At 37.8% G+C, this 27,369-nt stretch overlaps 1 long non-coding RNA gene across 1 annotated transcript; it reads left to right on the top strand.

Annotated features, from left to right (window-relative positions):
- The first annotated feature begins 603 nt into the window (after positions 1 to 603).
- Positions 604 to 3,592, top strand: LOC110905311. Its single transcript, XR_002573019.2, has 4 exons — positions 604 to 695; positions 766 to 860; positions 2,107 to 2,259; positions 2,741 to 3,592. It is a non-coding gene; the product is annotated as an uncharacterized LOC110905311 (long non-coding RNA).
- Positions 3,593 to 27,369: the final 23,777 nt, after the last annotated feature.

Here is a 27,369-nt window from a genome sequence, read left to right on the forward strand (position 1 = left end):
TTAATATTGAAATTGGTGGTTTCATAATTGTTCCGTGGATACGTATTGAGTTATAGTTCAATTTCAAATCTGAATTTTGAAGTCACCATTCAAGTCACAAAGGAAAATAAGGGCCGAAAAATGGAAGCAAGTAGCAAGCACCTCTAGTTGTAGTCAAGAAAAACAGAGCGTTGTGAGGTGATTCGGAACCGGCTTACCGGTGGGATTCAAGAGTTGAGCGAGATGTTGTTTAGGTGTGGAATTGGTAACAAATATCCTATGGTGAGTTCTTTTTGCATGTGATTGAAGCTTGAAACCCAACATCTCACCCACGCATGTATTTCGTATATGTACGTGGATGAATGCTTCAAACCTTATTCGATCAAATGTGACATAGAGATACACGACAATGTAATGTGAAAAGTAATGTAAAAATGTGTTGTTTGAAGTATATCATAAGCACATATGCACAACTACATAATTTTTTAGTCTTAGCAAACATACTAAATAAAAGGGCCAGAAGGGTAATTAATAGATAAATAGTGTAAAAATGAGGGGTTAAAATGGAAATCTCACATGAACGCACCATTATAAATAATCAAACCCTGATTCTCTATTTTATTCAGCGCCGCTTCTGTTGGTAAACCCTAGTTCACCGCATCTAGGGCGCCGCATCTTCTGCCTCCAGTTGACGAAAGTATTGTACGGATTCAATGGTTAGTTGTCTTCAGTTCTTGGTTTATATTGTTTTGTGCTGTTAATTATACTGACTGATTCCTGATGCAGGGAACTGAAGAATGCTGGTTAAATCTTGATAGCATGGTGATTGTTCATAGGAATCTATCACCATGCGGAAGATGAAATCTGCGAAAGTGATGCAGGTAACTAACCTAAAAAATGACATTTATGATTAACCTTATTTAAATATCTACAGATGTTTTTTGTATTGGAATCCTTTGTTGAAGTAAGAAATATTACGATGAGCTTTTATACTTTCTCATGAATATAATCAATATTTATTTATAGAACTTCTAAGAATGATAATTGAAACAAGCCGGTAATATCTGAATATACTTTTGGTCGCATTTCAAAACCATTCCATCAAATAATGGGTCCGTTTTCACTTAAGCTTTTATTGATTATGTATCTTTAAAAGGTTTTTGATGTTAACTATATTGATTGTAGAGCTAAAACTTATTTCCAATCCATTTATAGATATAATGGGTTAAATATACAAACTCTATAATTGACGTTAATTTCTATAAAAGAAAAATGTTAGAAAATGAGTGAAAGTTATACCTTTAAAGTTTTACTCTGTATGCAAATAATGGTATTTTTCTATGTGTTATATAATTGATTATTTTGGGTTTTGTTCTTCTTGATGAGAGCTTGGTAACAAGCTAAAATGTGTCTACAACGGAGCTTCTTAATTTCCGTTGAAGACACTGCTTTGAATATGTTTACATTTATGTAGTGTTCAATTTATATATTTAGTCCTTCGTACGACGTTGTACCATATTTTATCATAAGAATAAAGGGAGTACCTTTATTATTATTATTATTATTATTATTATTATTATTATTATTATTATTATTATTATTATTATTATTATTATTATTATTATTATTATTATTATTATTATTATTATTATTATTATTATTATTATTATTATTATTATTATTATTATTGAAAAACACTCATTTTCCATACAGAAATTCCATCGCCTGTGCCCAGTATCCATGTACTGGTATACAACATTAGAAGGCGAAAAAAATAAATGCAACGGTTGTGGACCACAAGATGCAATATTGGTATGCATAACTATATGTTAGCCAATTATACAATCAAGTGTTGCAAAACTATGTAATCTGTGCTTAAATTCTTGAATTACTGAAATTGATTAGATTCTGGAATGTTAAAATGCATCTAGATTGATAATCAATCATCTTCTAATTTTGTAGTAAACATGACTTCTGATTGATCAGTTTCAATCTGGCCTTTTAATGGTAAATTAATAACAGTTGTCAAGTTAGTTGTGAGTTTAGAGTCAACAAATGTGCTTTAATGTTAAATTGTGATCAGGAACTTTTGATTGTATGTTTTTTAATAAAACTGCGATTGCTTAGGTGAAACATTTCCATGCATGGGCCCACAACACGGACTCTAGCATCTTGCGCCCGAATACAGGGAATGGGTATACCGTGTTTCTCTTGATGACATTGGCAGGAAAGCCACACTTGATAAGCTGTTGGAAGATTACATAAGCCTTATTTCAAGAGGTAATTTTTATTATAAAAATTTACCTGAGGTTTGGCTATTTTTGCGACTTTCGTCCATAGTTTGTTTTCCTGCATCTAGATCCAAAAGGTTTGACCTCTTGCCTTTTTCATCCAAGCAGTTAACTTCATCCATTTTTAACGCTAAGTCAGGGGTATTTTCGTCTTTCTAGACATTTTTTTTGTGATGATTAAAGGGTTTGGGTGGGGAGAAAGTCAATAGAGGTGGATCTTTATTTCTTATATTGTTTTTTATTATAATAAAAAATGTCTAAAAAGATAGAAATGCCCCTTATTTAATGGAGAAAAAGGATAGAGTTAACGAGTTGGATGAAGATGGCAAGATTTCAACCTTTTGAATATAGATGCGGAAAAACAAACGTTTGGACGGAAGTTGCAAAAGTGGCCATACCTCAAGGACAAATTGGACATTTTACTCAAAAACTTATACAGCCACATGTTTTCTTACACCGTATTTGTGTAGTTTAATTTCAGATACCGAGTTCTCAAGAAACCCCGCAAGAGTCTACCCGCACACCCACCCCTCTTGCTGCTGTTCAACAAACACTGGTGGCAACTAATCTAGTGACTGATGAACCTCGATCAACCCCTCCACCACTGTCTCTTAAACCCAGTGGAAGTAAGTCCTCTACTAAAGCTCGAGCTCAAGTTCAAGCTCGTAACGATATGCCTGGCACTGGAACCAGTAGGAAGAATAAGCTAGACCGTTATGCACCCAGAATGACAGTTGAAGAATTTGATAGCATCTTTAAGCGGTGTTCTTTCAATTCTTTAAAATACTAGCACCTACTATACATAAACTGAAGCATAGATGATTTTATTTATGCGTAACAAACAAATTCGTTCCTGCCGTGATTCTTTGACTGTGTGAATGAGATGGTTACTCCATTGTTTGAGAAATCATTGACTGCTACAGATACCGGGACGAGTGGGCGCCTTGTGCTGCCAAAAAACTGTGCTGAGGTTAGCATCAGTGGCTTGTTGACGTGGTTTCTGGAATCCCAAGGATGAAACTACGGGTGGTTGTGGACCCAACAATGCGGTTTGTTGATGTGGTTTTTGGACTCCCACGGATGGTGTTCTTCAAGAATCGGAAATATTTAGTTTGGCACAGAAAGGTGAGAAGCTATATGGGAATGGATTAAAACTTTCTGAACCTTGTGATGATTGATTATGATTTGAAGATTAGTTTTAATGACAATTAGATAGTTGGTTGTGATGATTGATTAAGATTTTACGTTTTCCAGAAGTATACACCATTTTATAATTTTATGTGTATCTTGTAATTGATTCCTATAATAGATGTAACATTTAAATACTTATTCAAGGGTTTAACATTTGCTTCGGCTTTTGAATAGTTGTAATTATTTTACAAGTAATGATGAAGAAAGAAGTTTAGAGTGAAAATATATTCTCTTACATATATACTAAGAACAATTTGATAAACATGTTGGTGAGTCTTGGCATAACCAGCTCAAACTCGACTAGAACTCCTAACCAAATTGAATTTTTTACTAAGCCCAAGCTCGACTCGAATTCTAAGGGATTGACTTGGTATAGAGTTGATTTTTAAAGTTCATAATTTTGATTCTTGAAAAAAATAGGCCCACTTTACTTTTTTAAGATTGTAGATTAATTGATGGTGTTAATACCAAAATAAAAAAAACCTTCAAACAATTAAGTGGAGGGCTAAATGCTCCCCTTCTTTATACTTTTCGTTCCTCCTTTCTAAAAATATCAGTTTAAAACTTGTCAAATCATGGCCATTGATTTACATCATAATCTTAATCAAATCATGGCCATTGATTTACACTTGTGTATTGATAAGCAAAGTCAAAGAAAGAAAAGATTGCTAATTGTGATATGTCACTCCTTGCTTAACTACCGATTTGACTTCATTGACTTGTAATCGAATCTTTTATCTTTATCTCTTTAGTTGTATTATGTGGAGTATCTATTAATTATCGAGGTTTAACCGATGTTTATCGCATGTTTTATCGCTTTATCGCTCATCGCAATCGCATTCGCAACTCGAATTATGCGTTCTGGATATTTGTAGGTCCACTAGCGGAGGATCTAGTCGCCTAATCCTTGTGTTGGTGCACTTGTGTCTGTACTTTGTCTGTATTCGGTCTGTATGTAAACGATGTCCTTGTCAGTCTTGTAAGTTGACAAAGTCAACCGTCCTCCTGGTTTGACTTAGTCAACAGTTGAAAGATGTACTGTGTCGAAGGATAAGAGGTCGAAGGATAATGTGGATCCTTCGACCTCATCGAAAGATATGGTTCGAATCATAGACCTCGAAAGGTAATCTTTCGAGGTCCTTGATGATCTTTCGAATACTTGGTCTTCGATAGATGATCCTTCGGACCATCTATCAGATCCTTCGATCAGGCATGCTAGGCTGGGTATATATATACCCATGCAGTGTTGAGTTTGAGATAGAGAGATGCACACAGACAGGACACACACATCCGAGAGATATTGTTGAGAGCATTCTGTCCAGAAAACACACACACACTTTGAGAGTTTACAAGTTAGGTTTGTAAACATTGTGCTTGTAACCGAAACCTTCATTTGCATTAATACAAGTTGTGTTAATCGGTGAACCCGTGTGTGCTTGTGTTCATACTTGTTTAATCCCGGTTTGCTTGCTAGCTTGGATTCCGCACTCGCTAGTGAGTTAGTATAACAAGGTTTGAGGTTCGTCATCCACCGGATAGGGACCTACAAGTGGTATCAGAGCTTGGCTCTTTACCTTGTTTAAAACCGGGTTTTTCAAGTTCTTGGTGTGTGTTTGAACACTTGGTTTAACACCCGTTTTTGTTGGTTTTTCTACACTTTTAAACTGGAAAACGTGTTTTAAACTTACCGGGAGTGTTCATAAGTGGGTTGGGTAACTTAAAACTTGTTTTTAAGTGATTTGGTGTTTTTCCGGCGAATATTCCGGTTAAACTTCCGGTGACTGGTTCTAGGATAAGGTTATCCTTTTTGGGCAATCTTTTCAAAGTTGGTGGGAAAGTTGTCAGCCTGCCATACCCTTTTGCCGAAAGTTGACTTACCAACCCATCACCTTTTCACCAACCCGTCACATCTGTGTCAGTGTGTCAGTGCACATTCGAAAGATATCCTTCGACTTCGAAAGATATCCTTCGACATCGAAAGATCATCTTTCGATCAAGGAAGGCACGATAGATCATCATCTTTCGACACATCCTTCGAAGTCCGAAACATATCTTTCGACCAAGGAATCTATTCGAAAGACAGTGTCCGAAAGATAAGGATTTAACTCGAAAGATAAGGATCTTTCAAAAGGGAATCCTTCGAGTTCTTGAATCTTTCGAAATTATTGTTCGAGATTCAACAGTAATCTTTCGAGAACTGTTGATCCTTCGAACAATAGTTGATCTTTCGATTGTGGTCAGTTTATTGTTAACTAGTTTCTGTGATTTCAGATCTTTCGACCAGGATCCTTCGGCTGTGTGATCTTTCGGGTGGCCATCATCCTTCGTGACTTTGACTTAGAATTTATTTTTCTTGTCAAAGATGAATCCGAGTTGGTGGGGAACTCCTGCTCCAGATAATGGTGAATATACAAGTTCAGGTGTCACTCCCTCATGGTGGGGTACACCGGCTCCAGACGATGGAAAATACACGAATACAAGGTCATCTCCATTATGGGCCGAATCTCCCACACCACCTCGAATTACTGCAGAAATGTGGGCATCAGTTACCAATCAAAGGCAAAGTGAAACGATAACAACAACAGATTGTTTTGGCAATCCAATACAAGTTCCTGTAAAGCCAGCTCCAACCACAGACATGTATGGAAATCCATTACCCCCAGTTGCCGTACAACACCATCATTCTACTGTAGAATCGTCATTTCTTAATCCCAAGAACAGTAGTCAGACAAAAACGGCGTTGTATGCTGAAATTGTCAAAGATGTCAGCAATGGTGGATCCTCGGGGAATGATAACAGTTCTGAACATGTTAGAAGTTCAGATGAAGATGTTTCAACTTCAGTGGAGGGTGATACAACTTCAAGTTCAAGTGAGGATGGATCTGGTATTGATTCTGATGCAGAAAGGCCAACACCTGAGAGTAATTCCAGTCAGGTACGTGTCGATGAACCCACTGCTGTTAATTGTGATGAATGTGCTAGGTTGCATGCTAGGTGTGCTGACTTAGAAGGAAACATGTCTGAGTTGCAAGCCAAACATGATGCTTTACAAGCTAGTTTGTTTGACTTGCAAGACAAACATAGTTCCTTGAGTGCTGAGTGGTGTGACTTGCAAAGCAAGCATGAGGCTTTGCAAGAGAAATATGATGTGACATTCATCCACAATCAGAAATTGACTGTGGATCTTTCCAAATGCACAGAAGCCAACATGTTTTATGAAAACCATGAAAAAGAATTTAAGTCAATGATTGAGACGTTAAAGAAAGATAAAACTGAATTGACTAAAATGGTTTCCAGAAAACAAACGGAAATTAATTTGTATATCTCACGTCTTGAGACAATGCAAAAAGAAATGGTCTGTGTAAAAACGGAAAGTGAGGCAATCCAACTCAAGCTAGATAGCTATTTGAGTTCTAGCTATGTGTTGGATCACATCATTGATGTTCAGAAAGAAAAGCGGGATGTCACGTGCATAGGATATAAGAAATGTCCACCACCTGTGAGACACAATTATGATGCGATGCCTGACGAGGAGGATAGAGTGTTCTTTGAACCATCTGTTCCTCTAGATGTAAAGGAGTTTGCAGCAGGACTCGGATACAAGAAAGATGTATCACCAGACTCAGATACTTCAGCGGATGCATGTGTGTCTTCTGCTGAACTGAATCAGGATCCTTCAGTCATCATTGAGGATGCTGATTCTTCTGATGATGAATCTGATGATACCATCCCAGCAAAGTCCGATGCGGAAGTCAAAGATGGGGACATACCTCTCGAGAATTACATTCTATGTGATCCTCCTGCAAAACCCGCTAAGACTGTTGCAATCGAGTCCTCGTCTGCACAAGAGTCAGAGAGTGTGAATTTGCTGTACACTCTTGTTGGTGATGATAAAATCTACTCTGACAAAGATTTTCCTATTAAGAATGTTAATCAATCTTTAATAAGTAAAGTCTTTGAAGATTCGACTAGTAAGTTTTTGGGAAAGACAGGATCACGTGTTACAGTTACACAGTGTCCTCCTATTCCAAAGGCTGAAATTCGAAAACAATATGGCAATCAAAAATTACCAACAGAGAAGAGGCAGCCAAATCATACCAAACCTAAAGGAAAGGCACCGACTCAGGGTCAGAAGAAACAGACCCAAAAGAAAAACAAGAATGTGAACTTTGTGAAATCTAAGGGAACGGACAAAATCGAAACTTATGAGAACAAATCTAACTTAGATTTTGTTAAACAAGCAACAGTTCTGAAAAGAAATGATCCAAACTGTTCAAAACCTAGTACCTCGGGATCACAAAGTTCATCATCATCGGCAAGACGAACGCATGATGCTTCGGGAATTATTGAACGAAGATATTGTTTTGAATGTGGTACACTTGGACACATAATTCGAAATTGTCCATATCTTCATAAGTTGAAAGCAAAGGTTGATGATCCCCGTGAACAAAATCATGCCGCCCAAGAGAATAGAAAAGGCCAACAGGGCGAAAATCGGAAGATAAACCTGGTGAAATCAAGAGGGACTGATAAAATTGATACTTTCAAAAACAAATCCAAAAAGGATTCTGTTAAACAAAGTAAAATTTTGAAAAGAAACAGTCAAAACAACTATACACAACACACAAACGGTTGTGATGTAGGACCAAGTACCTCAAGATCACGAAGTTCATCATCCGGCTATTGCAGTTATGATACTCCGAGGTTTGTTGAGCGGAGATCATGTTTTGAATGCTGTGGGTATGGACACATCATTAAGAATTGTCCATATCTCACCAAGAGAAAGACAAAAATTGATGCCCCCCATGGTAACAATTACCATAAAAGATCTGTTTCACCAAAACAGGACCCTCGTCTTGTTAAACAACGAGCAAAGAAACAGAAAAAGAAACAAAGAAAAGAAGTTGAAAAGATTTTAAAACCGGAGATTATTCAAACAAAATCTGTTAAATCGGATGTTAAACATGAAAAACAGAAAGAGATTTGGATACCAAAACCGGTAACTGTTTCAGGGGGAGCTACATCAATTCCGAATCATCGGGAAATGGATGTTACAATTCTCGATGATGACGGACGACCCAAGTCTGTGAAGGCTTGGGGTCCCTCTCTCCAACTAATCTCTGAATGAGTGTGCAGGAAGTTCCAGGAGGAACTATTGATAGTCTTAGGATTGTTGATAGTGGAATGTCCTTGCACAAGATAGGCGACAGAAGAAATTGTTGCCTTTGATGGAGAGAGAGGAAAGAAAAAGAAAATTTGGATGAATGAAGTTGCAAAATTCGACCAAATGAAGAACGTGTCAAAATTTGGTCATTATGGTTTTTGATCGGGTCCACAGGAACGAATGAAGTGAAATGTGTGTCGATGCCTTTGCATGGATTGAACATCCGCACACCATTTCTGAAAGAGAAAGTCAAAGACCTTCGCTGGTGAAATGTGGAAGACCAGCCGGACCCGGAGGTTTATGATTTTATTGCTGTCAAGAGACTTTTCAGTAGTTACAAATTCGACCTTGAAGTCCACACCGGGTGGATATCCAGTTGGGAGTGCTTAGATTCCTTGCAATGCACGGAACAGTTGCAGGATACGCCTTTAAATTCTTAATCTCTCCTATACTTGTCGATATTTTAGCTGCTTTGTGAATTGTTATTATCTCGCACAGCACTCTTTGACCTGACACGTTGATCTCGGATATCACCTCACACGTGATTGTTTCAATATGAAACTCATCAATGTTGTCATGGTCCGCATCGCTTACCGACATGCCAACTCACTTTTCCAAAATTTGTTAAATCTTTTCTGATAAAACTTAATTTTGGTAAACGGCATTAAGGTCAAGCACAAGAGTAAACCAACATCGGAAAATCATTTTTGTAAATACCTTTGTGTTTTAAATTTGTCTTAGTTTATTGATTTTAGGGGGAGTAAATCAAAAAATCTGAAAATCCAAAAACATCGAAAAATTTCAAAAACACAAAAACAATAGAAAAACAAAAATGAGTTTCCTGGCGAGCAAAAGAGAAAATGATAGTACATCAGTGGTCTATCCAAACCTCTTTAAACCGTAAATGAAAAACGATAAGCAGCTCTATATAAGATGTATCGGTAGGCACACAATCATTTTAAAGTGTGCAGGGTGATATAAATCTTAAATCGACTGAAGATCAGGTGGGAACCACTCATTGGCATATGGTCTTAGTACCGAAATTTCGTTTGATAGATTGCCGAGGTTCTGAGATATTCGGTCTTTATGCTGCTTATCATCTGGGTATCATGGTTGTATCTTTTACCGAAAAATAACGGGGACGCAAGTCTAGATCTTCCATGATACTATACATACGTGTACATATTGCATACTGCATTCGACCTCAATAAGTGATAAACAATCACATGTCCAAATCAAATAAGTGATAAAATATCACATTTATCCGGGTGTCAAGTTCGTCTCTCTGCTGTACGGAAGTACTGACCTGTTCACGGACTTGCACCTGTGCCCTCATGCATATGAAAATCAAGTTCCTCATCAATAAGTGATTATATCACATAGGGCTTGTTTTCAAATCAAAATAAGTGAGTATCTCACAATTTATACGGTCAAACAGATGATAATCGGTATACTCACCGGTAAGATGAACTCTCGTGCATACCTTGATACGGGAATGTGTCGTGATGTGGATGAACACCGGTCTGTAAGTATAAATCATACCTTAACGTATCCCCTCGCCGTGTTTACATCTGATAAGTTGAGCTTAAGTGGACAACAATACCGATAATTGTTATAGGATGCTTATCTTAATGTTAACTAACTGAACAACAAGAGTGTTTTGGCATGACCGTATACTGATATGATTCTCTTACCCTCGAAACTCACAAAAAGAATGTTTGTATATATTTATTTACTGCTTAACTTTTATTATTTCTTTTAAACAGTTTCGTCGTTTGGTGCATATCAGCACGACATTAGCGGTGATGTCGTTTGATAACACTCAAAGGTTTTTAAATTGTTGTCTTTTAATTTCAAAAATACCAAAAAGATTTTAGCTGTGTTTTAATATAAACTTTATAAAAGCCAAAAAGATTTTATTTCTGCTTTATTTTCGATCGTACGATGTTGGAGCTCAAGTCTTCGTTACCTGAAACCTGACTGAAAACCGAACTGACTAAATCTTCATAAACGGTCAAAAATTTGCATGTTTGAAAGTTAAAAACTAAAATTGACAAATTTAAACTTTCAAACTGTCGGACGGTGTTTGATTATGACATGGTCATTCGTGTGTCATGTGTGTATGTTAACTATATTCCAAGCAGTTGTTCTCATTATGCGTTTAGATTTCTTGCTTGTGCAGATTCTAAAGGCTGGAAGAACATAGTCGATGACAAGCTCTGGAATGAAGACACGATGAGAAGGCGCTCAAGTGATGAAAATGATCGAGTTGCCGTTGGCCATCATCAACATCACAAGGATCTCACTTCATAAAGATAAAGTCTTTTCACGAGCATAACTCAAGGGGGAGCTTATGTTAAGGGGGAGTTTGTCAACACACTTCCTACATGATACGGGTAGTTTGTTGATACACTCTCTGCTTTCAAGACGTGAAGACTTTGAAGATCCTCCGACATTGAAGACTTGAAAGGACATCAGAGTTTTGAGAACTCGAAGACCCAAGACCGTCGAAGTTCGAGACGAGTCTACAACTATAGAAGATAAAGACAAAGCTACAGCCAAGGGGGAGTTTGTTGGTGCACTTGTGTCTGTACTTTGTCTGTATTCGGTCTGTATGTAAACGATGTCCTTGTCAGTCTTGTAAGTTGACAAAGTCAACCGTCCTCCTGGTTTGACTTAGTCAACAGTTGAAAGATGTACTGTGTCGAAGGATAAGAGGTCGAAGGATAATGTGGATCCTTCGACCTCATCGAAAGATATGGTTCGAATCATAGACCTCGAAAGGTAATCTTTCGAGGTCCTTGATGATCTTTCGAATACTTGGTCTTCGATAGATGATCCTTCGGACCATCTATCAGATCCTTCGATCAGGCATGCTAGGCTGGGTATATATATACCCATGCAGTGTTGAGTTTGAGATAGAGAGATGCACACAGACAGGACACACACATCCGAGAGATATTGTTGAGAGCATTCTGTCCAGAAAACACACACACACTTTGAGAGTTTACAAGTTAGGTTTGTAAACATTGTGCTTGTAACCGAAACCTTCATTTGCATTAATACAAGTTGTGTTAATCGGTGAACCCGTGTGTGCTTGTGTTCATACTTGTTTAATCCCGGTTTGCTTGCTAGCTTGGATTCCGCACTCGCTAGTGAGTTAGTATAACAAGGTTTGAGGTTCGTCATCCACCGGATAGGGACCTACACCTTGTATACCAACAAACCCGGTTGTGCAGAATCCAACCGAGAAAGCAAACCGAGATTAAGATAGACACGAGACACAGAGATTCAATGTTTAACACACACACTTGTATATATGAGTAGAGTTCAGGTTACAAGATTACACCGTATAAGATTCACACACACTAAACTCTCTCTCACTGTTCTCAGTTATCTTTTGCTTTCTGTTCTATGTCTCTTGTCTGTCTTCAGTGCTGCTTATATAGAGGAGCAGGACGACGAAACAGGATGCAATCGACGAAACATCATGAGTCGACGAAAGATCATGTCTCACGAAAGACAAGCAGGTCTTTCATCATAAGCATGCAGATAACATGTCTTTCGTCAACAGCAGGTAACTTGGAGGTTTTTCGTCAATCATGAAGGTGTTTCGTCGACAGCAGGTCTTTCTTAACAGATACAAACACAGTAGCAAGCAGACAGATCTGCAACATGCAGATTTGTAACATTTACAACTTGATTCAAAGCTCGACGGAGGATATCGGGCCGTGATCTTCATTCCGTAACATGGACGAACTGAGACGAGCCCCATCCACAAAGTGTATCAACAAACTCCCCCTTGGATGCTATTCGTGAGGGTTCATCTTCCATGTCTATCATGTCGGAGGATCTTCAAGTCTTCACGCGTCGTAAGTACAAAGTGTATCAACAAACTCCCCCTTTCATTTATCAAGTGTTAACAAACTCCCCCTTAAAATAAACCCCATTTTCAGCACTAGATCCTTGAGGTGTTGATGAGAGGTCAGCGGCAACTCGATCATCATTATCTTTTGAGTGCATCCATGTCGTGTCTTCATCCCAAAGCTCGTCTTCTAACACGTTCTCTTTGCTTTTAGCTGTTCCTGATGCCGCATCTGCAGATACAAGAAAGCTAAACGCGTAATGAGAACAACTGCTTGGAATATAGTTAACATAAACAAATGACACACATGTGACCATTTTTCAATCAACTACGGTCCGACAGTTTGAAAGTTTAACAAATTGTTCAACTTTAGATTTTAACTTTCAAAACTTGTAAATTTCGACCATTTATGAAGAATCAGTTGTTTTGGTTTTCGTTCAGGTTTCAGGTAACGAAGACTCGAGTTCCAACATCGGTTAATCAAAGATAATGTAGAAAGAAAACCTTTTTGACTTTTAGAAAGTTTAAATTAAAACACACCTAAAATCTTTTTGGTATTTTTGAATATTTCAAATTTAAAGACGGAAAGCAGTAAATAATTATATACAGAAATGCAGAAACTGAAAGCAGTAAATAAATATTTACATACATTCTTTTTATGAGTTTCGAGGGTAAAAGAATCATATAAGTGTACGGTCACGCCAAAACGCTCTTGTTGTTCAGTTAGTTAACATTTAGATAAGCATCTTATAACGATTATCGGTATTGTTGTCCATATAAGCTCAACTTATCAGATGTAATCATGGCGAGGGGATACGATTAGTGTATGATTTATACTTACCGACCAGTGTTCACCTACACACCACGCATTCCCGTATCAAGGTATGCAGGAGAGTTCATTTTACTCGTGAGTATACCATTTATCATCTGTTTTGACGTATATAAAAATGTGAGATACTCACTTATTTTTGATTAAAAACAAGCCCAATGTGATAGAATCACTTATTGATGTGGACTTGATTTTCATATGCATGAGGGCACAGGAGCAAGTCCGTGAACAGGTCAGTACAACGTACTGAAAAGAGACGAACTTGACTCCCGGATAAATGTGATTTTTATCACTTATTTTGTGGACATGTGATTGTTTATCACTTAATGAGGTCATATGCAATATGTACACGTTTGTATTATGGTATCCTGGAAGATCTACACTTGGTCTCCGTTATATTTCGGCAAAAGAAACAACCATGATACCCAGATGATAAACATCATAAAGACCACGTATCTCAGAGCCTCAGCAATCTCTTAAACGAAATTTCGGTACCAAGACCATATGCCAATGAGTGGTTCCCACACAGTCTTCAATCGATTTAGGTTTATATCACCCTGCACACTTTAAAATGATTGTGAGCCTACCGACACATCTTATATAGAGCTGCTTATCGTTTTTCATTTAAGGTTTAAAGAGGTTTAGACAGACCACTGATGTATTATCATTTTCTCTTTTCCTTGCCAGGAAACTCATTTTTGTTTATCTATTGTTTTTGTGTTTTTGATAATTTTTCGATGTTTTTGGATTTTTAAAATTTGGATTTACCCCCCCCCCCCTAAAATGTAAAAACTATGATAAATTAAAAACACAAGTATATTTACAAAAACGATTTTCCGATGTCGGTTTTACTCTTGCTTGACCTTATTGCCGTTTACCAATAATAAAGAGTTAAATCGTGATTTGTCAAAAACTTTGGTAAAAAGGTCGGCAGGTTGGTCATCGGTGTGGACCAAAACAACATTGACGAGTTTCAGATTGAAACAATCACGTATGAGGTGATATTAGAGATCAATGTGTCTGGCCAAGGAGTGTTGTACGAGATGTTAGAAAATCATAAAGCAGCTTAAATATCGACAAAGATAGGAGAGATTAGAAATTCAAAACCATAATCCTGTAACTGCTTCGTGCATTGCCAGGAATCTGAGTGCTCTCCCAAAGTGGATGTCCACCCGGTGTGGATTTCAAGGCGATTTTGCAGCTACTTCAATGAACCAAGAATTCCCTTTACAGCAACAAGATAATAAACCTTCGGGTCCGGTTGGTAAGTGGCAAATGAAGCATGTGGGAAAGCTTGCACACATCATCATTGGTCGATCCATGCATGATGTATTCCACATGCTTTTGCACCAGCAAAGGTCTTCGTCTTTCTCCTTTAGAAGTAATGTGCGGTTGATCAATCCATGCCAAGGTATCCGCACACCCGGTTGGTTTGTTCAACAAACACATTTTCTTCAATCACACCGAAGAGAAATGTATACTACACGTTCATCTTGTGGGCTTTGAACTTCTTGTGGAAGAAAAATCCATGAATCTTCGAAAAGCTTCAGACGTGCTGCAGACGCGTACATTTCATTGGAATCTCTCCTGTTGATCCGATCAAAACCTTCAACAATCAAATCTTGGCACATTTTTCAACTTGTCGAATTTTTCAACTTCATTCGACCACATTCTTTCACCATCATTCTTTCATCGGACATATTTGTCTACTTTTCTTTTTCATTTCTCTCCATAAATGGCAACAATATTATCCTTGGATACAACAATGTTTCGGAGCCTTATGTCGTTGATCTTGTGCATGGACGCTCCACTATCATCAATCCTAAGACTATCGATAGTTCCTCCTGGAACATCCTGCACACTCATTCAGAGATTAGAGATTAGTTGGAGAGGGGGACCCAAGCCTTCACAGACTTGGGTCATCCGTCATCATCGAGAATTGTGACATCCATTTCCCGATGATTCGGAATTGATGTAGCTCCCCTTGAAACAATTTCCGAGTTTAGTTTACAAATCTGTTTTTGTTTTTCATTTTTAACATCTGATTTAACAGACTGCGTTTGGACAACCTCTGGTTTTAAAGCCTTTTCAACTTCTTTTCTTTGTTGCTTTTTCTGTTTCTTTTCTCGTTGTTTAACAAGACGAGGGTCCTGTCTTGGTGAAACAGATCTTATATGGTAACTGTTGCCATTGGGGGCATCAACTTTTGCCTTTCCCTTGGTGAGATATGGACAATTTCTGACAGTGTGCCCGTACTCACCGCATTCAAAACATGATCTCCGCTCAACAAACCTCGTAGTATCATAATTGTAAAAGCTTGATGATGAACTTCGTGATCATGAGGTACTTGGTCCTACATCACAACAGTTTGTGTGTTGTGTGTAGTTGTTTTGACTGTTTCTTTTTAAAATTTTCTTTTGCATAACAAAATCTATGTTGGATTTGTTTTCAAAAGATTCAATTTTATCCGTCCCTCGGGATTTCACGAAGTTCACCTTCTAAACCTTCTTCTTGTTTTGGCTTTGTTTGCCGTTTCCCTTTCCTTGGTGAACGTGACTTTGCTTTCGTTGATTGTTTTGTGGTTGCAATTTTTGATTCCCATATTTCTTTCTAACTTCAGATTTTGGGATAGGAGCACACTGAGTTACTACAACTCCTGGGCTCGACTTTCCCAAAAACTTACTAGTAGAATCTTCAAAAACTTTATCAATCAAGGATTGATTCACATTCTTGATTGGGAAATCCTTGTCTGAATATATCTTATCAGATCCAATCAACGTGTAAAGCAAATTCATGCTTTCACAATCTTGTGCAGACGTGGACTCAAATAGAATAGTCTTAGCAGGTTTTGCGGGAGGATCACATAAAATATGATTCTCAAGAGGTATGTCCTCTTCTTTGATCACCGCATCAGACTGTGCTAAGTCAGTATCATCGGATTCATCATCTGAAGAATCAGCATCCTCAACAATGACCCGAGGATCCTGATTTTGTTCAGCAGTTCATACATCTGTATCTGCTGACACATCCGAATCTGATGAAACTTCTGTTTTGTTTCCAAGTCCGGTTGCAAATTCTTCAACGTCTAAAGGAACAGATTGCTCAAAATAAGTCATATTCTCCTCATCAGGCATCACATCATAATTGTGGCTAACAGGTGGTGGACATTTTTTATATCCAATGCACGTGGCATCCTTTTTCTCTTTCCGAACATCGATGATGTGATCCAGCACATAACTAGAGTTTAAACAACTATTTAGCTTTAGCTGGATCGCCTCACTTTCACACTTTATACAGGCTAACTCTTTTTGCATGACCTCGAGACGATTGATATAACAGTTTATGTCAGTTTGTTTTCTTGAAACCATTTTTATTAGCTCAGTTTTAGCTTTTCTTAAATTTTCAATCACTGTTTTAAACTCCTTTTCATGGTTTTCATAAAACATGTTAGCCTCTTTGCATTTCGAAAGATCCACTGTCAACTTTTGATTATGGATATATGTCACGTCATACTTGCTTTGCAAATCATCATATTTGCTTTGCAAGTCCGACAATTTATCACCTAAACTAACACATCTATCACACCTATCCGAACTTGGTTCATCGACACACACCTGACTGGATTCACTCTCAGATATTAACTCATTTGCCTCAGAATCAACAACCTCCCTTGTTCATTCATATTCTGATCCATCCTCGCTTGAACTTGAACTTTTACCATCTTCAACTGAGCTACCGTCATGTTCAGAACTGTCATCATTTCCCGAGGATTCACCATTGCTGGCATCTTTGAAAATTTTGGCATAAAAACGCCGTTTTTGTTTGACCATTGTAGTTTAGATCAAGAAATGATGGTACTACAGTAGACCGATAGCTTTGCTCTAAGGCAACTGGTATTGGTTCACCATACATATTTCTTTCCATTTTTGGTTTATGAATTTGGTTAGTAACCAATGCCCACTGATTTGTCGTAATAGAACACGATTGTGCTGATGAAGTAGGCGTGGGAGTCTGAGCCCATGAAGGAGATAAACCCTTGCTCGTATACTTGCTCTCCGTATTTGAATCTGGAATCCAACGACCATACATATCTGCTGCCATTTTCGGTTTACTTTGATGAGAAGGATCATTTGAAGATTGAGATCCTAAAAGTGCTTGACCCCAAAGGTGTGTACTCATGATGAACTGAAAAACAACAACTTAACAACCACTTTGAACCAACTGATATTCATGAAAGATGATAGCCAACTATTAATATGCCACGAAAAATGAATGGCCCACTAGAGTTACCAGGCCCAAATCAAATAACAGGCCCACGAATAGCTTCCAAGTAACATACCCACGAAGAATGATATACTCAATTTTATGAGCCCACTGTATTTCGTAGGTTACTTATTCGTAAGCCCACTAATGACACAAGCCCACCAAATATGTGTGACCAGACTAAGTATTTTGAGAATGTAAAATGCTTGTGTTTTGAGAAAAAGGCCCAGACGAAAAACTAGGAGCCCAATAAGTCTCAAAGTTTAGTTTTTCGTTGACTTTAAATCACAAACAGAAAAGGATATTTTCAAAAGAAATCAAATCTTATCCTGAGAGTAGGTAAGTCACACCTTACTCTTGTCACACTGTGTTTACCAACCCATCATGGTGCTTTGTGTCAACTTTTTCAAAGTAATATATTTTAATTACTAACAAAAATTCATCCATACTCACAAAGCAAATATAACTCAAAAACCTGGAAATTTATGAAGAAACTTATGAACACTTGAAGAACACCAAGAACTCCGTTGAAATACATGATGATTCCGGCCAACGGAAAAATTTCCGAACAATGATTTTGCACTAAAGTTCAAAGAAAAACCGTTTCTTAACATGTAAAAACAAAAACTAACAAGGTTTTTGTGAGAACTAACAGCAAATCACCAAGATTTTCGAAGTTATAAATGGATTTTTCCCAGAAAGTATGACCTTCAAAAACAAGAAAAACACTCGGTTTTAACAAGGAAGAGAGCCAAGGCTCTGATACCACTTGTAGGTCCACTAGCGGAGGATCTAGTCGCCTAATCCTTGTATACGAATAAACCCGGTTGTGCGGAATCCAACCGGGAAAGCAAACCGATATTAAGATAGACACGAGACATAGAGATTCAATGTTTAACACACACACTTGTATATATGAGTAGAGTTCAGGTTACAAGATTACACCATATAAGATTAACACACACTAAACTCTCTCTCACTGTTCTCGGTTATCTTGTGCTTTCTGTTCTATGCTGCTTATATAGAGGAACAGGACGACGAAACAGGATGCAGTCGACGAAACATCTCGACAAAACCTCATGGCCGATGAAAGATATTGGGGAGCCGACGAAAGATCATGTATGACGAAAGATAAGCAGATCTTTCGTCGTAAGCATGCAGATAACATGTCTTTCGACAACAGCAGGTAACTTGGAGGTTTTTCATCAATCATGCAGGTGTTTCATTGACAGCAGGTCTTTCTTAACAGATACAAACATAGCAGCAAGCAGACAGATCTGCAACATGCAGATTTGTAACATTTACAACATGATTCAAAGCTCGACGGAGGATATCGGGCTGTGATCTTCATTTCGTAACATGGACGAACTGAGACGAGCCGCATCCACAAAGTGTATCAACAATATAGTTTTACGCGTGTGTGCTATTTAAATGTTACATGTGCATGTTTATTTATGTTTATGTTTGTGGTGATTAATCGAAACAAAATCGTAATTCTATCGCAACGCAGTCAAATCGTAAACGCTAAAAGGAAGTTATTCATGATGATTTTATGTTACATATAGCGGGTATCGATTAAATTATTTGTAGCTATTGTTTAATACTATCGCATCACATACTTGCTTAAACACATCGCAAAACACAACATGCGGAACGAAACACCAAAACTCAACTCGTCGGACCACCACGGTCGAATGGCCAATCAGATGGCCATTCGATCGAAGTGTCATCCGATCATTGGCCTATCCGACACTTGTGCACTTTCCCTGTTTGGCAACCTATAAATACCCCCCCTGTCACATCATTTGTGATGTGACAGCTCCCTCATTCGACCAGCAGCGTTCCAGACCACATTTCTCTCGATTTCTCGCGATTCTTGTAAGTTTTCAAACTAGACCTTGTACTTCTATGATCTACACGCACTTCTTCATCTTTTTCACCTTTAAATCTTAACTTTTAACCATGAAATCAACGGATTTGAGGTGTTCTAGGGTGATGTCATCATGGAGTTCTTATGAACTTCAAGTTTTGGCCTCATTCCACCAAGAACAACTCATATCTGAAGGATTTCCACATGATTAAACAACGATTTCGCATAGATCTAAACATTTTCAAAGCTAAAAGGATTGAAAGATACTTTTCCAACTTTCTTTCAACTCTTTTACACTCAATACCGATAGAATCGGAGCTCGTTCAAGTCTTCTACTATTTTCTTAGGGAAGTATCAGTCTGAGATCTAGTTTCTATCAAAGAGGCAACCGATTTCGGGTTAAACATGAACAACCGTCTCGAACTAGTCAACTGGTCGGATTAGGGTGATTCCTGTTCGATCGGACGACTAGGGACTTGACGAGATTCCGTTGTTTAGTACGTTATCACATCATCTCGATCAGACTACAAAACTTTCAAAATAATCAAGTTCAAGACAATCAGGTTCGTTGGGATGGAATGTCGTCCGATCGAACTGCAATCCGATCGGATTGCACTTGAGGTTCCACACTTAAAACAATTTCAAATTTCAAACAGACTGAATGTCGAACGGATTGCCGTCCGATCGGATTGCCATCCGATCGAACGACTATCTGAATAGCAGACATTTGGAACTTCGACACTTAATCATTTTCTTAGTTTTCAAAGAACATCAGTTTCTAACGGATTGCCATCCGATCGGATTGCTATCCGATCGACTGACAATCCTGCTTTGAAATTGTTCTCACTAAGTGACCTTCCAATCGGATCGCTATCCGATCGAACGACCGTTCGACCGACGACCTGAAAGGTAGAGATACTTCTCTGTTTTCAAAATGCTACAACGAAAACTTCAAAGCGAACATGCACAAACACATCCTTACCAAACGAATGTCAATCCGATTGAATGGCCATCCGGGAGGATGACCATCCGAATGGATTGACATCTGATCGAGTGATCATCCGATCGGATTGCCATTCGATCGGATTACCATCTGACACTTGATTACTTTGCACCGTTTATCATGCCGTTCTTCGCTTATGCTATCGTTAACTTTTCAGGCTAATCTCTCAACACTCCCTTCAATCCAAGAGAGCGTTTACTTGTTAAGCACGATCTGTGAGTATACTCGATCCCTTTTTGCTTTACGCACTTTCGGGTGTTACATACGTTACTTATTCAAATCACATCGAACACACAATGCAAACACTATTTATACGCTGACCGTTGTTGCATGTTACGTGTTATTCGACGAATGCTTGTATGTTATGTTAACACATCGATTGTCGCCTAACACCTAAGCAACGATAGTACTATAGTTTGGACTCAGCACCTGTCTTGGACAGGGGTTGTTAAGTGTAGGTCCGTTTTTGCGAATCGCCGGACAACTACGAGATCTTGTTTCGAATACCGTAACGACTGCGGAATCCACGTTACGATACAAACCGAGCGAGAGATAAACACAACGCAAATATTCAACGTTTAACACTCAAATGTGTTAATACGTACGACGGTTACAAAGCAATGTTTACAAGATCTCCTTATAAACTCTCAGTGTGTGTGTGTGTGTTTTACAGTGTATTCTCTCTCACTGTGTTCTCTAACCTTATCTGTTTGTCAGGCTACCTTTTATAACCAACCTTATCCACAAGTCCGACGAACCTTACATTTGGGCCACGAACCTTCTAGCGAACATTCAAATATGATGAACTATCTATCTTCATCGCCTATAGGTCTTCATTGGAAAGTCTTCGTCGACATCATCAAGTGGACAAACAATGAAGTTTCGTCATACAATCTTCGTCTAATGCATGATGGTTCATCAATAGAGTCTTTGTTGAGTGAAGGCTCCATCCAAAGTAGTCTTTGTCAACTTTAATCTTCGTCATGTTGAGACTTCATCACAAGAAGTCTTTGTTGTAGAAAGTCTTTGTCACATGCAATCCATAAGATTCTTCGTCAACCTTGTAAAGCTAGTTCTTCATCAATTGAATAATGTTTCTTCAGTCAACAATTAATTCATTAAAACATGACTTCACGTGATAATTCATAGTTGCATGGAATGATTAATTAGACATGACACGTGTGTCACAATCAGGGAGTATATCAACAAATTCCACCTTGAATGATGCTCGTGAAACTTTTGATCTTCAATACTTTTTGTGTTGATGAGTGATCAGCTGCAACTCGATCACCTTTATCTTCTGATTGCATCAATGTCGTGTCTTCGCTTTACGGCATTCATCTGACACGTTCTCTTCACTTTTAGATACTTTGAATGCCACCTCTGCACATACAACAGAGCTAAGCACGTAATGAGAATAGCCGTTAAGTATAATCATTCTTTGAAAGTTTTCAAACGAAAACCTCACTAAGGATTGACTTTTAACAATATAAGCACACGACTCACATGAGACCACCTCTCAATCAAACAACCAACCGAAAACAGTTTGAAAGCTTAGAAAATGTTCAGTTTTAATCCGTTAACTTTCAAAATCTGTCAACTTCGACCGTTTATGAAGATGCAATTGTTTTCCGGCTTACGACCAGGATTATATGGTAGGATAGACTCGAGTTCCAACATCGGACAATCAAAAATAAACTAGAAGCAAAATCTTTTTGGCTTTTATGAAGTTTATATTAAAATACACCTAAAATATTTTTGATTTTTTTTTATTCTTCAAATGTAAAGACAGAAAGCGATAAATAAATATATACAGCGATGCAGAAACGAAGAAATGTAAATAAATATTTACAAACAATCTTTTTGCGAGTTTCGAGGGTAAGAGAATCATATCAGTGTATGGTCACGCCAAAACACTCTTGTTGTTCATTTTGTTAATAATTAGATAAACATCCTATATCGATTGTCAGTATTGTTATCCACATGAGCTCAACTTATCAGATGTAATCATGGCGAGGGGATACATTAAGGTATGATTTATACTTACCGACCGGTGTTCTTCCACACACGACACATTCCCGTATCAAGGTATGCCCGAGAGTTCATCTTACCGGTGAGTATACCATTTATCATCTGTTTGACCGTATAAAAAGATGTGAGAAACTCACTTATGTGATTGAAAACAAGCCCTATGTGATAGAATCACTTATTGATGAGGAACTTGATTTTCAGATGCATGTTGGCACAGGAGCAAGTCCGTGAACAGGTCAGTACTAATGTACAACAAAGAGACGAACTTGACTCCCCCAAAGAATCTATGATATATTATCACTTATTTTGTTTGGACATGTGATTGTTGATCACTTATTGAGGTCGTTTGCAATATGTACACGTATGTATGGTATCATGGAAGATCTAGACTTCGTCTCCATTAATTTCTCGGTAAAAGAAACAACTATGATACCCAGATGATAAACAACATAAAGACCACATATCTCAGAAACTCACTCGGCAATCTCTCAAACGAAATTTCGGTACTAAGACCATATGCCAATGTGTGGTTCCCGCCTGGTCTTTAGTCGATTTAAGTTTATATCACCCTGCACACCTTAAAATGATTGTGAGTCTACCGATACATCTTATATAGAGCTGCTTATCGTTTTTCATTTTAGGTTCAAAGAGGTTTCGACAGACCACTAATGTACTATCATTTTCTCTTTTTCTCGCAAGGAAACTCATTTTTGTTTTCTATTGTTTTTGTCCTTTATGGCGTTTTGCATCATTTTTGAATTTTTTGGATTTCGATTTACTCCCCCCTAAAATTCAAAAGGTAAATTTAAACTTTGAAAGACATCTTTTTGGATATTCTAAAGAAAAATATTTACAAAAACGATTTCCCGATGTTGGTTAACTCATGTTTTACCTCAATGTCGTTTACCAAAATTAAGTTAATCAGAAATGATTTATCAAATTTTTGAAAAATGAGTTGGCACTTTGGTAATCGGTGTGGACCATGACAACATTGACGATTTTCATAGTGAAACAATCAGGTGTGAGGTGATATTCGAGTTCAACGTGGCAGGTCAAAGAGTGATGTACAAGAGGAAAATAATTCATAATGCAGCTTAAATATCGACAAGTATTGGAGATATTAGAAATTCAAAACCGTATCCTGGATATCCACTAGGTGTGGATTTCAAGGTCGATTTTGTAGCTACTTCAATTAATCAAGAAATCTCTTCACAGCAACAAGATCAAAAACCTCTTGGTCCGGCTGGTCTTCCACATTGCACCAACGAAGGTCTTTGTCTTTCTCTTTGAGAAGTAGTGTGCGGTTGTTTAATCCACGCCAAGGCATCCGCACACCCGGTCGGTTTGTTCAACAAACACATTTTCTTAAATCACACCGCTAATAATTTTTTTTAAATGTACACTGCACGTTCATCTAGTAGACTTTAAACTTCATACGTGCTGCAGGTGCGTACAATTTACTTGAATCTATCCCGGGGATCCGATTAAAGCCTTTAACAATCAAACTTTGGTATGATTTTCATTTTGTCGAAGCTTTCAATCTCTTTCATCAGACATTTTTGTCTTCTTTTCTATTTCTTCTCCCCATCAAGGGCAATAACTCCTAGATGTAATAATATTTCGGAGCCTTATGTCGCCGATCTTGTGCATGGACGCCACACTATCAACAATCCTAAGACTATCAATAGTTCCTCCTGGAACATCCTACACACTCACTCAGAGATTAGTTGGAGAGGGGGACCCAAGCCTTCATTGACTTGGGTCGTCCATGTTCATCAACGAAAGTTATCTCAACTTCGCGATGATTTGGAATAGATTGAGCTCCCCCTGAAACAGTTACCGATTTTGGTTTCCAAATCTGTTTTTGTTTTTCATGCTTAACATCCGATTTAACAGATTTTGTTTGAAAAACCTCTAGTTTTAAATCCTTTGCAACTTCTTTTCTTTGTTTCTTTTTCTGTTTCACATCTCATTGTTTAACAAGACGAGGGTCTTGTTTTGGTGAAACAAATCTTTTATGGTAACGGTTACCACGTGGGGCATCAACTTTTGCCTTTCCTTTGGAGAGATATGGACAGTTCTTGACAATGTGTCCATACTCACAGCATTCAAAGCATGATCTCCGCTCAACAAACCTCGGAGTATCATAACTGTAAGAGCTTGATGATGAACTTTGTGATCTTGAGGTACTTAGTCCTACATCACAACCGTTTGTGTGTTGTGTGTAATTGTTTTGACTGTTTCTTTTCAAAATCTTACTTTGTTTAACAAAATCCGTGTTGGATTTGTTTCCAAAAGTTTCAATTTTATCAGTTCCTCGGGATTTCACGACGTCTAAATCTTCTTCTTGTTTTGGCTTTGTTTGCCTTTTCCCTTTTCTTGTTTAGCGTGATTTTGCTTTCGTTGATTGTTTTGTGTTTGTAATTTTTTATTTCCATATTTCTTTCTAACTTCGGATTTTGGGATAGGAGAACACTGAGTTATTACTACTCTTGGGCTCGACTTTCCCAAAAACTTACTAGTAGAATCCTCGAAAACATTATCAATCAAGGATTGATTGACATTTTTGATTGGGAAATCCTTGTCTGAATATATTTTATCAAAACCAGTCAACGTGTAAAGCAAGATTACGCTTTCACAACTAATAGATGAAAATTCAACAGATTTGAATGTAGCAGTCACAAACGGTTTTGTGGAAGGATCACAAAGAATGTGATTTTCGAGAGGTATATTCTCCTCTTTTGTAACCGTCTCTGACTGCTTAGTTTTGTCCTCATCCGACTCATCATCCAAACTATCACAATCCTCAACAGTCGGAGGACTTTGTTCCGGAACAACAGATGATTTTTCTGAACTTTCAGATGAGCCCTTCGAGGAACTGTTAGATTTGAACCCTATTCTAGTCGTAAACTCCTCATAATTAAGAGGTACAGTTGGTTCAAACCGAGGCATTTCCTCCTCATCGGGCATCTTGGTATAATTGTGTCTCAACGGTGGCTGACACGAATTATAACCAACACTTTTCACATTCCCTTTCAGTTGTTGAACTTCAATGATGTGATCAAGCACATATCGGGAGTTAGAATAACTATCCAATTTGAGCTTGATCGCTTCATACTCACATTTAGCCATTGCTAGCTCCTTCTTTGTTTCCTCAATAATTTTAATGTAGTTATTAATTCCAATTTGTTTGCCAAGAACAGTTTTAGACACTTCGAAAACACTTTTCTTTAAAGTTTCAATGATTGATTTGAAATCCTTTTTTATTGCGAGCCAAGGCCATGTTTGCCTCTTTAAATTTTGACAGTTCAATAACTAAACTTTGATTGTGACTATGAATCGTTTCAGATTCATGTTTTATTTTAGCACATTCGTGTTTCATATCAGCACAATCACTACATATGCTAGGAGTTTCAGATTTTACCTGACTTGTAGAAGCCGCGACACTATCCGTAGTGTCATTCTGGCAAGAGAAAGATCCATCTTCAGATAAGAACTTCTCCGTGTCATTCGATGAAGCAGCAGCTTTCTTGATCAAGTCAGATTTTTGACATTTCATCTCCTTTGCACCATTCGACAAACTGTAATCACTCACACTTAAGCCATCTTCATTAGTACTCCACTATATCCCGAACTGTCATCATTTCCTGAAGATTCACCATCATTGGCATTCTTGACAATTTCAGCATAAAACACAGTTCCTCCTTGATCTCCACTTCCACATTGTACTGACCAATCACACCCTTCATCAGTTTGATTGGAGTTGGACGTGGATGTACTTGTTTGATTTCTGAAAGGATTTTGGTTGCCTTTTTGAGGTTGGGCTTGAGGTTTAGGTAACCAGGCAGTAGGGTCAAATTGGGGTTGAGGAGTAGCAACTTGAGGTTGAGGTAACCAAACACTTGGGTCGAATTTGGGTTGAGGTGCAGCAGCTTGAGTTTGTGGTAAACCGAAATAGGTACTTGGATCTAATGGGGGGGGGGTAGATGAGTAGCAACTTGAGGTTGAGGTAACCAAGCACTTGGGTCGAATTTGGGTTGAGGTTCAGCAGCTTGTGGTAGACAGAAATAGGTACTTGGATCTAATCGGGGTTGAGGAGTAGCAACTTGAAGTTGAGGGAACCAAGCACTTGGGTCGAATTTGGGTTGAGGTGCAGTAGCTTGAGATGCAGCAGCTTGTGGTAGACCGAAATAGGTACTTGGATCTAATCAGGGTTGAGGAGTAGCATCCTGTGGTTTAGGAAACCATGCACTTGGATCGAATTTAGGCTTTAGCGTAGTAACTTGTGTTGGAAAAAGATAGGGTTTGTATTGGATACTGGAAAACATCTTTGCAAACTGTTAAGTATGTTTTTGAAAGCTTCTGTTTAAATGTGACGAGTATGGATGACGAAACTTGATTCTTCGTTGACAAAAAGGACCAATTGTTGTTAAGATATATTCCAAAAAGAATCTTATCTTTGACACAAGTTGGAAAGTTGGCAGACAAGATATTTTTCAAAAAAAAAAATCAAATTTTTGTCTGACACACAAGTTTCTAAAGCCACAATTTTCAAACACTCAATCTTTCTTTTTGAACCTTATAGTCAACAAGTCATCATTTGTATGTCAAATAATTCAAACAACACACTGTCACGGTTCAACAACTACCATTATCATCTTGTACACAAATGTCAAACAAATATATTATACTCAACAACACAATATTTTAAATTCACATATAGATCAAACTCAAACAATATTCAATAACAGTTTGAAGACCACTTTGAATATATAAAGAACACTAAGAAATTTCTGATGAACACAATGAGTTTTCTGGCACCGAAAAAAATTTCGAACACAAATATTTTACGTCGAAACTCACAATAACTTGTACCTATGATA

The sequence above is a fragment of the Helianthus annuus genome, chromosome 14 (genome assembly GCF_002127325.2).
Source record: "Helianthus annuus cultivar XRQ/B chromosome 14, HanXRQr2.0-SUNRISE, whole genome shotgun sequence".
NCBI lineage: Eukaryota > Viridiplantae > Streptophyta > Magnoliopsida > Asterales > Asteraceae > Helianthus > Helianthus annuus.